General features: G+C 36.7%; 1 protein-coding gene across 2 annotated transcripts in view; it reads right to left on the bottom strand.

Moving 5' to 3' along the window:
* cttn (cortactin) overlaps window positions 1–11,992 on the bottom strand; it is a 117,271-nt gene extending 105,279 nt beyond the window's left edge. Inside the window, exon 1 of one of the 2 annotated variants that reach the window (XM_073853277.1) lies at window positions 11,834–11,992. The gene's annotated coding sequence lies outside the window, so the exon portion shown is untranslated. The remainder of the gene's footprint in view (window positions 1–11,833) is intronic. The other variant, XM_073853278.1, reaches the window with a different exon arrangement.
* Between the last annotated feature and the right edge of the window lie 5,761 nt (window positions 11,993–17,753).

Genomic DNA, 17,753 nt, shown 5'->3' with positions numbered 1-17,753 from the left:
ACTGGATTGTGAATTGCGTATCCATTGACTGCAGGAGGCACGAGTTATGCATATGGATATCTCTGCTAATTCACTTCAATGGCGCGGGGGTGTGGCGATCTCATCTAATTACAGTTAAACAGGTAATAAGAGAAAGAGGGTACTTCTCCTCCTTCTCATACAGTTTACACCGAATGACAATATCTGTTTTCGATCTCACTTACATCATTTAAAAGCTGACATTCCAAACTTGTGCAGTATTTATTAATCTTTATTAATGTTAATTTCAACAATTACTAATGCTTTATTAAAATTTGGTTAACGTTAGTTAATGCACCGTGAACTAACATGAACAATCAATGAACAGCTTTATTTCTATTAACTAACATTAACAAAGATGAATAAATACTGTAACAAATGTATTGCTCATGGTTTGTTCATGTTAGTTAATACATTAACTAATGTTAAATTAGGGCTGGGCGATATGACCCAAAAAATTATCGAGAAAATGTTTTCCATATCAGTCGATATCGATAATTATCATGATAAATAACAAATCTTTACTCCTGTCAAATTTAAAGGCAGATTTTTGCTCCTGAATGAAAGTTGTAAAAACCAGACAGTTAATAATCGTTTTAAACTACTTTTTATTCAGAACATGACAAATACAAATACTAAAATCTTGTTTTAATGTTCATGCATCTGTATTAAATGTAAATCTATTTTTTATGAAATCAACACATTTCTGACACAAAAGCAGCAGACTACTGTCACTTTAAGAACCAAGACAGACTGTTTTAAGTTTCTATATACTGAGTAACAGACTTAGTTCAGTGATCACGCGTGTGTTATACAAATACGAGCTATACACGCTGATAAATGGATGTCAAGAGTGTCACGTTGCTTTGGGAGCGCACATACGCATACACAATATTCACTGCAGTGGTGGATCTGCTGTTTTTCCTCAGTTTCCTGAATTAGTGAATGTCCTGTTAATATACTTTTAAAGCTGTGCGGACGTGTGCGTGCGCAAGGCGGACGTTAAATGAAAGTACAGTATACTGCACATATTGTGTCTGCTGTGTTTGACGAACCCTGTTTGCGCGTCCAACATTACACACAAGAAAATGTTTCCGCGCATTTGGATTCCGTGATTCCGTCCGCGTTGTCCGCATCGCGAATATCATAGGTCTCTACTAATAAATGAATAACTTGCCTCATCTTCCACTCCTTCAAGTCTAACTGACACTGTGATTGTAAAGCAAGAGCGCGTGCCGCACCCGGAAGTGCTCGCGCAACATTACGCACAGTGCGTAAACATTATCGATCACTTATCGAACTGTCCTTATCGTTTTATCGAAAAAGTTTATATCGGTAAAATTATCGTTATCGAATTATCGCCCAGCACTATGTTAAATCATGAACATTATAATAAAGTGTTACCCACGGACATACAGCTGTTTGCCCTAGGGCAATACTTCCGTGTTTTATAAGTTGCGGAAGAGTGCCACCTGGTGGATAATAGTGATATTGCAGATGGCAGGGAAAGAGTTAAAAAAACATCTTGAGATACTTGGTAGCCTACAATATTTATGTGATCCCTGAATTTGAAACGGCACATTGTACTTTCTGCATTTATCATTAAAGTATTTATTAGTAATACAGTGGAAATTAGTAGAAATGTGAATATTTAGTTGGCATGTTGATTTACAGTATGTGCCTCTAAATTTTCTGGTTGCTCGCCTAAATTTTTCATTTGGGGGCCACTGTGCTCCTAGTAAAATAAGTTAGTCTGGAGCCCTGCGATACGGTACATATCACGATACATGGGTCATGCTATGGTGTGCCACGATACGATACGATACTGTATGGTACAATACACTGCATGCTGTGATACGTTGCAATAATCAAAAATGTTTAAAGACAAAGTGCTTCCACACGTTGGCTTAATTTTCTGCCATTTTCTCACTCTCGCTAACTTCTGATACATTGGCCAAATGGCCGTATATGACAGACAACTGGACAGCGACAACTACAGCAGTGGCAGAGGAGGTCGTTTGATGCACACAGAGGGATTTGATGAATATCAATAGTAGAGATTGAAATATCGACACACTATCGTGGAAAACATTATCACGATACTTACCTGTATCGATATTTTTGAACAGCCCTATGATTGAGCATTAGAGAATTGGCCTTGAGTAGGCTACTTGCTGGTAGCAAGCTTCTAGGGGTGTAACGGTTCTTGGTAAAGAATCAAATCGTCCTGTTATCCTCCCACAAGGTTCGGGAGGCACGTGCGGGAGGTGTATGGTTCTGAATAAGCTCTGCGCGCGTTTAGGTGAGAGTACCTATCCAATCAACTCGAAGGATGCAAATCTGTTGCCAACCTCACAGTTCCTCCTCACACAGGGCTCGAAATTGCGACCATTTTGGTTGCATATGCGACCGAAATTGAATCTGTGCGACCTTAAAATATATTTGGGAGCATTTGTGCGACTGCCCATTTTGTTGTGGTGCGACTTGAGATTGAGATGCTGCGTGCTGGCGCTGTCCCAGGTTCAGTGTTCTCTCCAAAGTTACATAACCAATCAAATTTCACCATTAAGTTCTTGCGTTTAATGAAGACCGCAGATTGGCTAATATGAGCGTCAGTCATTCCTAGTTGCCGTGCCACGTTGGTATGTGAAGTGCGAAAATATGAAAAGACGAACCGCGAGCATGACGAGAACGAGCCGATTACAGCCAATGTTACTACTGTAACTAATGACGACGATCCATATTCAAATGCGACTTCACCACCGGAAGATAAGACTTGACTTTAAACCTTTCGGAGAGAGTGGCTTAAAGATTACGAGTGGCTCCGCTATGAAAATGGCTCGTTGTACTTGCTGTGTTTTATTGTAAATCCTGTAAAACGGTGTTGGTGGCGGAATCAAAATATTTTAAGCGCCAGACCTTGCTTAAACATGCCGAAAGTGCCAAAAACACAAGACGTGTCGTGACAAATGTGTTCATTATTAATGAGGCTGAGTGAAACCCAAGCGCTAGCGCACAGATGAAAGGGGCGCGGTTGACATTCATTTTCGGTTTACATTTTCGGCTGGATTTTTTATTTCGGCCCGAAACCGATAATGCCATTTTCGGCCGAACTTTTCGGCGACCGAAATTTCGGTGCACCCCTAGTAAAATAGGCACTTTTGTAATGTCACAATTAATCAGTGTTTTACGTGTTTGCTAGATTTTCTATTATAATCTTAATCATGTTACCTGTAATTGTTAAATTATTATTGCTGCTATACTATTTCAACAGCATTTGGGTATTAATTTAGGAATCTATGCAGCAAAAAATAAAAAATAAATAAAATAGAAGACCAAATTTTAAATGCTGGCCATAGGATGTGTAAAGCCTGGATGTGTAAAGAATAAATGTATTAACATTTACATTGTAGTTGTGGTGTTTTACATTTTTTGGATGGATGCGCCTAAATTTTTGCTGGTGCTCCTAACTCTTTAAAGTTGGGAGCACCAGTGCTACCAAATAAAAAGTTAATTTTGAGCCCTGTCACATGTTGGTGTGTGTGTAGTGCAGACCGTTTAGCGCGGCAAATAGGGGTGGCACGGTTCACAAAACCCTCAGTTCGGTCCGTATCGCGGTTTTATGGTCACGGTTCTCGGTTCAGTACGGTTCTTGTTGTTCTTTTTTCTTTTAATTTTTAACACTCCAGAAATGTATTATCTTATTAATGTATTAATTATCCATAATTTAGAATACAGTATTAAAAAAGTTATATCATGTAATCATGCACAAACTGAATTTGACTAAGCACACTATTGGGACCTTCCCTGAGGCAGTGTTTCCTCTAGGATTTTTTCCAGCTGTGGCGGCAGGGGGCGTCCATGATGATTATAAATGCACATTATGTTTTTAAATGTAGAATATAGGCTACAATAAACTAACATGTATTTTTTTTTCATGCTGTCATTTACTTTTCCTTGTATTTATAGCATTTTGCTTTTCTATGTTTGATCTAAACTGTATTTTCTTTTAAAAATACGTTTTATAGCTTCGTACGGATATTTCATTGTAGTTTTAATGTTGTGTGCAAGTTCGTGCTCGTGTTTAGCGTTACAGTTTCCTGTTGCAAAGTCATGCACAGTCCTGTTTGGTAATCCGCAGTGATTGACAGAACACCCAACCAGTTATCCGACATCAGCAGCAATTTTATTTCACACCCGGCCTGTTTGACATAAAGACCCCGACCCGGTCACAACGCAAATTGCGCAGTTAAATATAAACCTTTAACGGTCTTCAGACAGAGCTTAAACACAAATAAGCACAGGGTCATTTAAAAACTGCTACCTATCGGAATCGAGTTGAATTTTGGTCTTGGATGTTAGACCCGCAGTTTACTCTTGCTTATTGAGTCCCAAACTGCGTCTAACGCAAATGACACGTTAATATTATTACACCTGTTACATCAAATATTATGTGGTTCACCCGCGGGTTCCCCGACCCTGCTGTCTGAAAACAGATGAAACCGTCTCACCGGCTGCCTCAAGTTTTTATTACGTCCTTCTCTTCCCACAGGAATAATGTAAGTTTCCTTACAAACAGATTCGACTATTAATGTCTTGCAGTCCCATATGAGTAGTATTCAGTATTTAGCCTTTTTGTTTTACAAATATCTTGTCATGTGAAACTTTGTGAGTGTCAATCTAAAGCAGAGAAGATTGACTGACAGCTGAGCGGTCAGCAGTGCGCTGCGCTTATAGCCTATATTCTGAATAACTAATGGACTGATAACTTGATAATATGAGTACAGTGATTCCAAATAAATGTCCAAAAAACGTAGGATAAAACAGTGCTCATACGGCAAGATTTCATTTGCTGTATCCCTTCTATCCACAACCGCAGGCGTGGCGGGGATGTTTTAGGCGTGGCGGGCCGCCACGGTAGAATGTATATAGCGGAAACACTGCCTGAGGAAAGCCATGTGAGATTTTGATACAGCAAGAGGGAAGACATTGATGATTTCAACATGCTTTACATTTATTTGGAAAAAAAAGAAAATGTGTATTGCCATCTACATGAACTTTATGTGCATTTTTAGCACACAAAGATAACTTGCATTTATCAAACTGCCAACTTCAGTGTAGCTCTTAGATTTATCACTGAGAGGCTGCTTAAATACTGCATAGAGTATATGTGGACGAGAGAAAAACATAATGTTTACACCTGTAATATTTAAATCCGTTCTTTTGTTCACTTTTGACTACTTCTGTCCTGTTTACTTTGAGGGGCAATTTATGAAATGAGATCACGCAACTTTCACACGCTAAGCAAAATGAAACTACACGGAAATCAGCCACTTTAGTTTAATCAATGAAAGGCTAAAAATAGTGCTGAATACGAAAAGACGTAAAACATTGTGTTCAGTAGGGCTGGGCGATTAATCGAAAAATAACCGAAACCGAAATTCAGAACCTCTAACCCACATTATTTTATCATGTCGGTTATTTCGGTTTTTAATCCTGTTAATACTTTCCCTTTAAAAACAAACTGCTGCGTGTGATGTTGCGTAACTTCGCCCCGTCCTGTCAGTGGCACAGCGAAACATGGAGGAGAACTCAAACACTGTTTAACTGAGCAGCAGGATCATCTAGTGCCCAAAAGAAGCACAGTACTTTTTTTAAGAAGTACTCGCGAATGTGCAGGCACCTGTGACAAAAATACGGAATGCGCGATCGGGTTTTTACCGCACACGCGCTCAGTTTAATCTACCGATGGGTCTCTAAGCAGCCCGGGTAATGTCATCACATCTCACTCACTCAAAACCGCGAAAAGACGCGCCCGCGTGAGTTTAATTAGACACTTCAGAGAAGACGGAGAGAGAGAACGGGAGAACTTCTAGTCTACATTAACACCAAAAGCATTACAGATGAGAATAAATGGCTTAGACATCAGTGCCCAGTAAAGAAAAAATGGATCGAATACAAGAAACGTGTAAAGGATACAGTCCAAGTATGTATTTTGCCCTACTCATCTCATTACAATATGCTATCTGGATACAACTTATTATGTATGATTCTTATGTCTATAATTAGTCATGGGGGTTGTATGATTCTTTGGTTCATAACTTCCCATTCTGAAAGTTTCATCAATTGTACATAATGACATGCAACATCTGCATAGAGTTAAGTCTATTTAATATTTTTCAGTAATGCAGTTATTTTGGGAAAAATGTGAATAATTGCATTGCAGGCTGATTTAAGGTGTGCCCTAAACTTTCCAACCTTGTCAGTGAACTATGAGGCAAAAAAATAATCGTTTATTAATCGTAACCGATGTCAAATGTTAGATTAACCGAGGTTTTGATTTTAGGTCAAATCGCCCAGCCCCAGTGTTCAGTACCTCAGACTAGATAAATGGTCGGAGAGAAGGCGGTCTCCTGTGGCTGTTTGAACACATTCAACCCATAGACTGCAGTTCTATCTATTGTTTAATTTCCGCTGTTATAGGTAACATGAAATAAAAAATGTTTCCACACACCAAACTTATACGACGTTGGCGCATCCTCAAACTCCGGGCAGACATCCTTTTCTCTCCTACTTGCCATTTCTACATGTAACCGGCAGTACTTACACTCCAAACCAGTCACCTCATCTTTCGCGCGAAAGGGAAACACGCTATCTGAGGTCACATACAGGGCATGAGGCTACATTGCACATTACATGAACTGTTGAACCGTGTGACGCACACGCGCTCCGAACCGAGACAAGCGAACCGAGTGGTTCTGATTTTTTTCATGAACCGTGCCACCCCTAGCGGCAAGCGAAGGAGAAAAGATGCTATAGAGGCACCACCAGTAGGGCTGGGGTAAACGATTATTTTTTAAACGATTAATCTAGCAAATATTTTTTCGATGCATCGATTAATCTAACGATTCATTTTATCAGTCCGATTCGACTTCGATTCGATTCTCGATTATCTCCCCATTAATTAACTAATAGCAATTTATACGTGTTGATTTACATATCTGAATGTAAACATTTCAATATATGTTTATTGCTCTTAAAATTTCAAAATAAAAAAAGACTATACAAGTGCAAAATAATGCATTCTTAGTCAGAGGTAGCATTCAATAAAGCATTTGCAGTGCATACTGTGCAGTTTAGTAACCGTATAAAAATCTCAAGTTCAAATTACTTTATTTTACATGCATTTATGAGCAAAACCCCTTGAATGTGCCTTTTGATGGTCAGTGTAATTTTTACAACTTGATTTGTTTAATCCACATTGTTTTCGTGCTGTTCTAGTCCATTTAATGATGACAGACATAAACACAATTATAGACTTAAGAAACACGTATATTATTAAATCTCTTTCTCTTAAGTTTGTTAAGATAGATGAGGATTCATTTACTGCTGGACAGAGAGTGAATGAAAGTGCAGTCTTCTGGCAACAGTGACATATTTCATTGCTTTCTGTTAAATTGCTCAAATGACTGTTTAAAACACACTTGGCATCACATTATGGTAAAATGACACTTTTTCACGTAAATCCACGAGCATTTAAACCATAAACAAAGCACTTTCTTTAATTGAGCATGAGCAGCGCAGCAGAATCGATGCAGAAACGATTGCAGCACTGTTGCTACAGAGCCGCGAGCTCGCGCTGCTCATAAGGTGGGGTGCATGCTTGTTAACATGGGCGCTGAAAAAACTACGCGCCGCGCAGCCACAGGCACTGCTCACCCTTGCTGTGTGAAACTGCCGTTGACTAAAGCCACTCGTGTTGCTACTACTGTACGGCGCCGTCTTTTTGGGTCTGACGAATCGACACGCATATTTTGCGTCAACGTATTTTTTGCGTCGACGTTGTTGATTACGTCGGCGCGTTGTCCCAGCCCTAACCACCAGCTTCATTTAATGGTGCTTTTCCATTGCATAGTACCCCACGGTTTAGTTTAGTTTGGGTCGGGTCAGTTCATCTCACTTTTTGCCGTGGTTAGCTTTTCCATTGAGTTTAGTATCACTTCGCAGCGGGAGGGATTATAGGCGTGTCGTTATATTTGCGCTGCATACTGCTGTGACATCATACAAGTGAGAGCGTTGTTGTACATTACCATACATTTATTTATTTCTCAGTCCACCACAAAATTTAAATTGGCCACCACAAACATATATTTGCACATCGTGTTTATAACTACCTCTGTCTCACATGACAGTTTCGGTTCAAACACCCGTGGCGTCAGTCGACGGCGCTCCGCTGAGTCTCATTGAAGTTGCATTTAAGCATATATAATGCTGACGTGCTCGTCGCGAATGTTCCGCCACAAACTGCAAGTTTGGAAAAAAACTGTTATGGTGTTCCTGATTCTCAACCTGTGGATGTTTTTCATCTCTAAAAGGGAGTTTGGGAACTTATAGCTGAGCACAGATGACAACATGATTGCTCGAGACAACGCAAGCTAGCAGTAAGCTAAAGCTAATCTTTTAGCGATGACGATTCTCTCAGACCAATCAGTGATCTACAGTGTTTTCGCGTCACGTTTGGTATCAGCTCAGGTCGCTTGGAACCCCAACTGAGGTGGTACAAAAAAAATATCGGGTACTTAGGGGTGGGCGATAAACCGGTATGATAGTAATTACCGGTATTGTGTCACGCCATGATATGGATTTTGCAAAACCGTTGATACCGGCGTTACATATTTTAAATTCTATTTTTGCACTTATCAGGGTTCCCGCGGGGTGTTAAAAAAACTAACCTTCAGAAAGTTATATCTAAGGCCTTAAAACGCCCATATCTTCATCCTAGGACTTAAATTTAACTTTCTGAATGTTATTTTTTTAAGACCCCGTGGAAGTTTACCCGAGTCTTAAAAGTCATACTTCTGGTCCCGAGATGCGCTCCGCTCTCCACAAAAACACAAAACGAAAAGCTCCGATCGCACTTCAATCCATTTTTAATCATAATTTTTTTAAGAGGATGCATATCATAGTGCACGCAAATCCTGCCAAAGGCTATATTTCAGGTGTTGTGATCTGTATACAGCGAGTTTGGCGAGAAACAAGCCCGTGGCTTACCCAAGCATTACCAGGTTCTGAAACATAAGAGGACTCAAAAGCTAACAAAATCAACACTGCTTTATTGAAAATTAACTTAAACAGTCGGGCCGTCGAGTCCCAAGGCACCAACAGCGCTTCAACAGTGTTATACATTTAGGAGGCTTTTTTTACCTCACTGCTTCAAAGGCGTTTAACGGTGTTACTCGCTTTTCACTCAGACCTGCTCTCTACTGCACACTGCACTGTACGCGCTCTCCAGATAACAGCAGCGATTGGAGGATGAAGAGCAAGAAATGACCGTAATAAACCATAATTTGCCAAAAAGTGCAATTTATCTTCTTTTAGGAACCATTTGTTTTTTGATAGCGCAAATGGTTGAGGAGTTACGGTTAAATGAATAGCGCTTTCAGAGCCCTTTAGCGGATAACGTAAGCAACATATCAAACACATTAAAAACAGCCTTTAATGGTAAATTTCATTTTCTTAATGCAGATTTATTAATTAGAGAGGCTATAAAATAATATATAGTGCATATTTACGCATAAAAACGTATGAGTGGAGTGTTTTTGGCACTGTGAATCTGCTGGTTAATTAAATTAAATGCAATAAACACGTGTATTAATATAACTAACTTGTATTAATAACCTGCATTTATTAATGCGTTCAGGGATTAATAATAATTTAAAGTGAGATGGCATCTCCCATCAGATGTTCATATTAACAACAAAAAGAAAAAGAAAATCTTGTTCTTTGTATATTTATAAATCAAGCAGACACAAGATATACACAGCTTTAAAGTTGTTGGGTGTAGCGTAAAACATTGTAATACAACACATAGCCTTCCAGCAAATTACCATACTAATTTTTATACTTTATATTAGTGACAATATGCATAAGAAGATAAGTCCACCCATCCACACAATGGCAAAAATTGGAAAAAATTGGAAAAGATAAAAAATCATGTCTATGTCCCATCCCTCACTTATTAGTAACATAAGGTTAAAAATAAAAATTTTGCCAGTAATTTAACTAAGGTTTACTACAGTGTGACTCCAAAATGTTTTATCTCATAAGGCAACATACCGTAATACCGCTATACCGGCTAAAGAGTGGAAAATACCTTGATATAAATTTTTGCTCATACCGCCCACCCCTACGGGTACTACGTACTGCACCCAATGGAAAAGCTCCCAAAAGTGAGCTGACCCGACCCAAACTAAACCAAACCGTGGGGTACTATCCAATGGAAAAGCGTCTACAGCAGCAATGCTCAAGAAAATGTCAAAACTGTAAAATTCGCAAGTGCCGTATGCTTAAGGCAATACGTCATCTAATATGACGAGTTGCTTATTGTGCCGTCATCACCAAGTTGTTGTTGATAGCACGCGATCGCAGGTGAGACAGAAACAGCACACATTGCCTTCTGTGTTTAAATCTTAACACACTGGTCTTCTTGCGAAAAAACTTGAAGATAGTGGCATAGAATATAAAAAGTAACTCTGTGTTCTAACCTATTTTGTTCTTGATTTTGGCAGAGGTTAAAAACAGCTTAGCTTTTTTATTTTTGTAAAGAAGCCTGTTGTGACCAAAGTGCATCGAAATGTACCGAAACAGTGACCTTAAAATTAAAACCGTGATACGCACCGAACCGTGAGTAATTTGAACCGTTACACCCCCACAAGCTTCTCATTTCCCCGATGAGTTAACGACGATCGGAAGTGAACTTCAACGAGTCACAATGCACAGAAATCTTGTCAAAGAACGGAAAAATAACGGTTTTAACCGGTTACCATTATTTTCAATAACCGGTTCTGTTCCGGAACACTTATTTTTGGAAAGTTTCTGGTTTCGCTTCTGTTCCTTGCAAAACATCAAAACCTTCAAAGCCTTGCATTTAACATTTTGTATGTGTGTGTGATTACCTTAATTAGTTCGTTACTGATAATAAACCCACATTATACTCAAATTTACAAATTCATAATACATTTATTTCATGATTTAATAGTTGACTTTAAGGGGCGGTTTCCCAGACAGGGATTAGACTAGTCCTAGACTAAAATAAATGTATGAGATGTCCAAACTGATAACATCTTGCACTGACATGTCTAAAAATACACCAGTGCCCTTTGTTTTGCCTCAAAATGCACACAAGTAATGTTTATAATAAAGCATGTTTGTTAAAACTAGTTATATTTAATAATTAAATTAAGGCCTAGTCCTGGTTTAAGATAATCCCTGTCCTGGAAACCACCCATAAAAGTAACATTTTTAGTATTTTAGCTAAGCAGTAATGATATTCATCACCTGATTAATGGCTTTTTACAGTCCTGCATTACTACAGTAAATGGTTGATTTTGATTTTGTTTGCACCCCCCCCCTCCCATTTTTATCACCAATCCGCCACTGTAAACGACTATCTATTTATAGTTAGACCTGCAAGCAAAACTACCATTAATACAGAGGTCGAATTGTGATAAAAGTTGTTCTTTATCTTCCACGTTCATGAGGAAATAAGCAAATATATATAAATCGTGTATACTTTTCCCCGCGTAATAAATTGGATATGTAACTTATTCAACAAACCAGTCCACAACAACAGTAGTAGCTTTTATTTGGTCTGAAACTATTTGATTTAATTCATTATGGCGATAACGAGCAGTATGTTAAACTTACGAGTAAATAAACCCAGCCTGTTGGAAGGAAGAACTCGTGCTCTTTTCTCGTCTCACCTCGGTTGTGTTGTATTAACGTTAGTTAAAAGCAGATAAACACTCACCGTAAATGTCTGCTTAATACACGTATCCGTCAGTAAATAACACGTATAATGGTGACGATGGTTTTTAAACAGGTTTTCTTGTGTTCCCTCTTTGGCCGCAAATTTCCCACTTCCTGCTCCAGGAAGACCGCACCACTTGCGCTGGGAAGAGGGGGGACGAATCTTTCGCTGTCAGTGACAGAGTCCGATCTTTACCCAGTACTACCATTGATGTTAATCTATCACGGTCACGATGGATTTGTTTGGACTTAAAACAAAGCATAGACTTCAGATTGCCCTTTTAAGTAGATCTCTTGAGCGTATAACGTAACGAATTCCATTCGTGTTTAACAAGAAATCCCCCTTATAATATAAGAGTTAAACTGATCCTGGACAAACTATCTGAACTAGTGATGGGAGAAACGAAGCTTTTCGAAGCTTCGAATCAATTTTACCAATTGCATCGTGAAATGATTCACTGTTTTGAAGCGGTTAAAACATGGCGATACCCAGCAAACATAGAAGTCTCTCAGTTTTTGGTTATCTTTTGGTTCTGGGAACGTTCTTTTTAGGTTGTATGGTTTGCAACCATACAATAACATTCTCATAACGAGGTATTTAAAAAAAAAAACTAAAAATAACTTCTATAATGGTTATTTATTTTTTCTTTTTTAATTAAGTGAAAGCATAATTAAACCCATAAGTGTGCACGTCTGGTATGTGTGCTCATATATATATATATATATATATATATATATATATATATATATATATATATATATATATATATATATATATTGCAGTCAACAATAGTACAATGAGAAATATACAATTAAACAAAAGTATACAATTTTTAAATCAACAAGCCAGAGTTATTTAAAATAAATACATTAACAAAGAGAGAGAGAAGGGAAAAAAAGAAAAATGATGTCATTCAACTAGCAATATCATATTTGCTTGTAATCATGTAAGCTCTGTCAGATTTTTTACTGTTACAGTTCTTTAGCATAGTACAGTAATTCTTAAGCTCATTTTTAAAGTGAATGAAGTTTGGTTTGGAGTCAGACCATTTTACCTTATGAATGTGAAATTTCCCCAGTAAAATCAACATCTGAATAAGATATTCCTTTTCTTTATAAAGTGTTTGATCATTGAAGTATATTAATATGTCCAGTCCAGTTAGCTGTAAAACAATGTTCAGTTTTTTCATAATAAATCTTTCCAATTCAACCCAAAACATCTTTGTGTGTATACAATGAAAAAATAAATGAAAAATGGTTTCCTTTTCACCTTGACAAAAACAACATAAATAATCAATATCCAATTTAAACCTTTCTAACACATGCTTTACCGGGTATATCCTATGCATTATTTTAAAAGAGACTTCTTTTATTTTATTATTAATAAAAAATGTGTCCACTGTTCGCCAAGCTTTCCGCCAATTCACATTCCCAAAAACAGAAGTCCAAAAAAAACGAGCTGGAGGATAAACGATTTTATTAAATTTGTTTCTAAAATAGTTATTTGTGATTCTGTTTTGCAATATATTTATATCACCAATAAATATTTTGCTCTTTATGTCAATAAGGTTTGGATCTCCATCTTGTGATGCATTTTTAAAAAGAGTCAATACCTTTTGGGGAATCGCATCCATCACAACAGCAAATTCCTTGGGTTTAATTGGTATTTTAAATCTATCCAAAAATTCCTTATACGTTAATAAATGACCATCTTTATTTAATAACTGACTAACTAGTACAATTTTATTTTCATACCAATGGTCAAAGAAAAGTGCTTTGTTTTTATACAGCATATCTTTATTGTTCCAAATGTAGAATCTCCTAGGGGAAAAGTTGTATTCATAGGCCAGAGTCCAAGCCGAGAGAGCTTGTTTATGAAAATTAGCAAGTTTAACTGGTAGTTTTTCAATTACATTTTAATAAAAATGCAAGGTCACCCATTTGTTTAAACAAATAGTTTGGAAACAAATTCCATATACTATCTTTATTCTTTAGATATTGAATAATCCAATTTATTTTAAAAGAGCATTTCACCCGTAGAAACATTAATCTTTATTGAAAGTGTGTCATATTTGTAGTCGAAATGTAACATACATTTCGAATTTGGTGCCTATTTGACCGAGAAAAGGGATGTTTGTAGTCTCACCCCCTCAACAAAGATATTGGACTTCCTTCTTTCAATGATGCAATATGATGATTTTTACATCATTGAAAGAAGGAAGTGCAACACTGAAATCTCTATTTCTCCTGTCTCAGGGGAAACTGAGGGAATGATGCATGACCATTCAAAAACATGACTGGGGTTCTAACTATACAAAGCTTAATGCAAATGAGTGAAGTGTCCCTTTAAATACCTTGTTTAATGTGTCATAACTCAGTACTTCTAAGCCACCGTGATCTTTGGAATTACATAAGATTTCTTTTTTGAGATAGTGTGGTTTATTCCTCCAAATAAATTGAAAAAGCATTTGATCTAATTTTTTTGTGACTTTGGGAGGAACATCCAATGATAAAGATGTATACACTGACCTAGAAACCCCTTCGGCTTTTGACAATAATACCCGTCCCTGAATCGACAAGTCCCTTTGCAACCAAATATTAAACCTCTTACTAATTTTTTATCAATAATTGGGTTAAAATTTAAATTATTCCGTAAATGTTCATCTTTACAAATCACCACTCCAAGATACACTACTTGATTTTCAACTGGAATATTACATATTTGGTTAACCGAACATTCTTTCAAAGGAAACAAAACTGATTTATTCACATTCATTCTTAGCCCAGATGCAATGGAGAATTCTTTCATACAATTCACTGCCTTAATTATTTCATTTCTGTCTTTTAAAAAGAAAGTGGTGTCGTCTGCAAACTGACACAACCTAAATTCTTTCCCTAAAGCTGTAATACCCTGAAAATTACCTTTTTTAATATGAAGAGACATTATCTGCATTTCCAACAAAAATAAAAAAGGAGAAATTGGACATCCTTGCCTTATTCCTCTACCCATTTCAAATCTTCCAGATGTCCCATTTGCTAATTTAACAGAACTGGTACAACCTTTGTATAAAGTTTTAATAGAATTTAGGAAATAGTTACCAAACCCAAAAAAATGTATTGCTTTAAACAAAAAATTGTGCTCTATTGTGTCAAATGCCTTGTGAAAATCGATTAATAAAATAAAACTATCATCTAAAATATATTCATTATAGTCCACCATATCCAGAACCAGTCTAATGTTATTACTAATGTGTCTTCCTTGTATAAATCCAGTTTGTTCCTCATCTATAATATCTTTTAATCCTTTTTTCATTCTCTTGGCAAATATTAAGGCGAACAATTTTGCATCATTATTTAATAAACTAATGGGTCTCCAGTTCTCTAAATGAAAATGATTTTTGTTTGGCTTTGGGATTAGTGTAATGACACCTTGTTTTAAAGAAGTGGGCAATTCTCCTTTTTCTATAGATTCCTTATATACATCCAACAAAAATGGGGCTAATTCATTATGAAAGACCTTATCAATTTCAGAAATAAAACCGTCATTGCCTGAAGATCGATTGTCTTTCAGATTTCCAATACATTCTTTAATTTCATCAAGCACTATTTCTTCATCGCAAAAGTTCTTAAAATCATCACTAATAACTTTAGATTTATCTACCAAATTATTCAGAAAGCTATTTAGATCAGAAGGTACTACATGCAAAGTATATAGATCCTTATAAAACTGAGTAACAAACTGTGATATCTTTTTTGAATCTTCTTCCACTGCATTATTAATTAAAGCAATAAGCCCCAAGAAGCAGTGGGTTACCAGTGCATTTTATAACGGCTAAGGGGCGTTGTTAGGCACGACGCGAAGCGGAGTGCCTAAAACCCCCTTAGCCGTTATAAAATGCACTGGTAACCCACTGCTTCGCGGGGCTTATTGCGTTTATAAAACGGTTGCTTCAAATTATGTATAGCATGATTTCATATAATAAAACACAGCAAATAAGTTGTAATTATATTAGTACAGATATTAGTCTTCCGCCAAACAAAGTAGTTCCTCAGACTCAAGTGTGTCTGCAACAGAGCGGTTCCCAAGCAAAACAGACGGAGCAAAGACACAATGAAAATATGATTCATTAAGACGGTGGTGTTTATTTTCATAAATTAACATTCATCTAATTTATACATTAACATTTATACCGTGCAACTGTTGACGTGTGGATCAAATATGCTTGGAAGCATGCTTAACACTTTCCCTGCCAGCGTTTTTTAAAAGAGTTGCCACCCAGCTTTAGTTAAACATTAATGCCTTCCAGAAAAATGTTCTTCTTTAGATATATAAACATACAATATATCAAATGAAAGAACAGACCCTCTGCTTTCAAACAACAAAATAAAAACGTTTCACCCTACCTTCAATTGTTCTTTTATCCTCTCAAATTTTGAGCAAAATGTTGGGATAATTCCATTTCTGTGAATGACTTTTGTTAGAGATCCTATTCAGATCGCTGATCAAAAAATACACTTGAGTTTTAAAGTGTTGAGTGAAAGCATCAGTGTTTATGTTGTGTAAGATCGCCACCACTGATCAGTGATCGCCACCCAGTGGATAATATACGGTACAACTACTCCTCACGGAAGCATTAACAAGAAAACTCAACAATATTTATTGACACTTATCTGGATATCGCCATTAATTGTTCAATTGTTGAGGATTATAATTAATACAATATAATATAATTAGCCCACCCAATAAATCAAAATTGACAACAAAATCCGACATTTTGACAGTTATTTTCTACAGTACACAACAACAGTGGCGCAGTGATACAAGCTATGTAATACGGTTTGAGCCGTGGGTTTACTGGTGAGTTTTATCACAGCTGAGAACGCGTTTCAACCAATCAGAATGAAGAACCAGAACTGGCCGTTTTATAATAATAATTTACTAATAGAATTCATTTCACCATTTCTTTTCTCCAAATTAAAAAAATACTTAGTGTTTTTTTCTCCTTGTTCTATCCACTTATACCTTGATCTAATAAATGCACCTTCTGCTTTTTCTTCATATATTGTAACCAATTGAACTTGTAATGATGATAAATCTGTTAATTCATGAACATTTAAAGTACCTTTGCTAGATAAGTGCATTATTTTTTTAATAACTTCATTTTCTTTATATCTTTTAGTCAAGGCAATCGATTTCCCTAATGAAATAGCCAACTTTCTGATTGCATATTTCATTACCTCCCATTGTTCACCGTAAACCTTGTTTAATTTAGCCTGAGACCAGTGTTTGTCAATTAGCTTTGTTACCATTCTTTTAAAATGATCATCATCTAATAATTTTTTATTCAGTATCCAGTAACCTTTTTTGAATTTAGATTCAGCAGAATCACGTGAATTAATGGAAATGTTTATAGCCTTATGGTCAGTCAAAACAGATGGGTCTATAGAGATTAATTGGACAAACTTTTCTAAATCATCAGATATTAAGAAAAAATCAATGCGTGACAGTTGTGAATAATCCTTATTGTTCCATGTGTACATTCTTTTATCTGGATTTCTAAGTCGCCAAATATCAATTAAGCCAACTCGGGTACATACATCTTTAATTATACTGTAAGTGTCTCTGTTTCTTGATGGCCACCGATCTAAGTCCTCATCAAACACACTATTAAAATCACCCCCTCCCCCCATACTATCTTTGTCAATGGGAATTTGTTCTTAATATGTTTTAATTTAGTTACAATATTTGTAAAAAATGTATAATTAAGCTGTTTATCATTGGTGGCATACGAGTTAACAAGAGTGTATTGAGTAAGATCGATAATAATTAAGCAATATCGCTCGAGTAGGAGTGTGATATAGCTCTATATCATCACGGCTGTGATTAGGCCAGAGGCACGAGGCCGCAGGCCGAGTGCCGGAGGCAA

This window comes from Misgurnus anguillicaudatus, chromosome 15, assembly GCF_027580225.2.
Source record: "Misgurnus anguillicaudatus chromosome 15, ASM2758022v2, whole genome shotgun sequence".
Lineage (NCBI taxonomy): Eukaryota > Metazoa > Chordata > Actinopteri > Cypriniformes > Cobitidae > Misgurnus > Misgurnus anguillicaudatus.
This window is presented reverse-complemented; position numbering and strand designations above follow the sequence as displayed.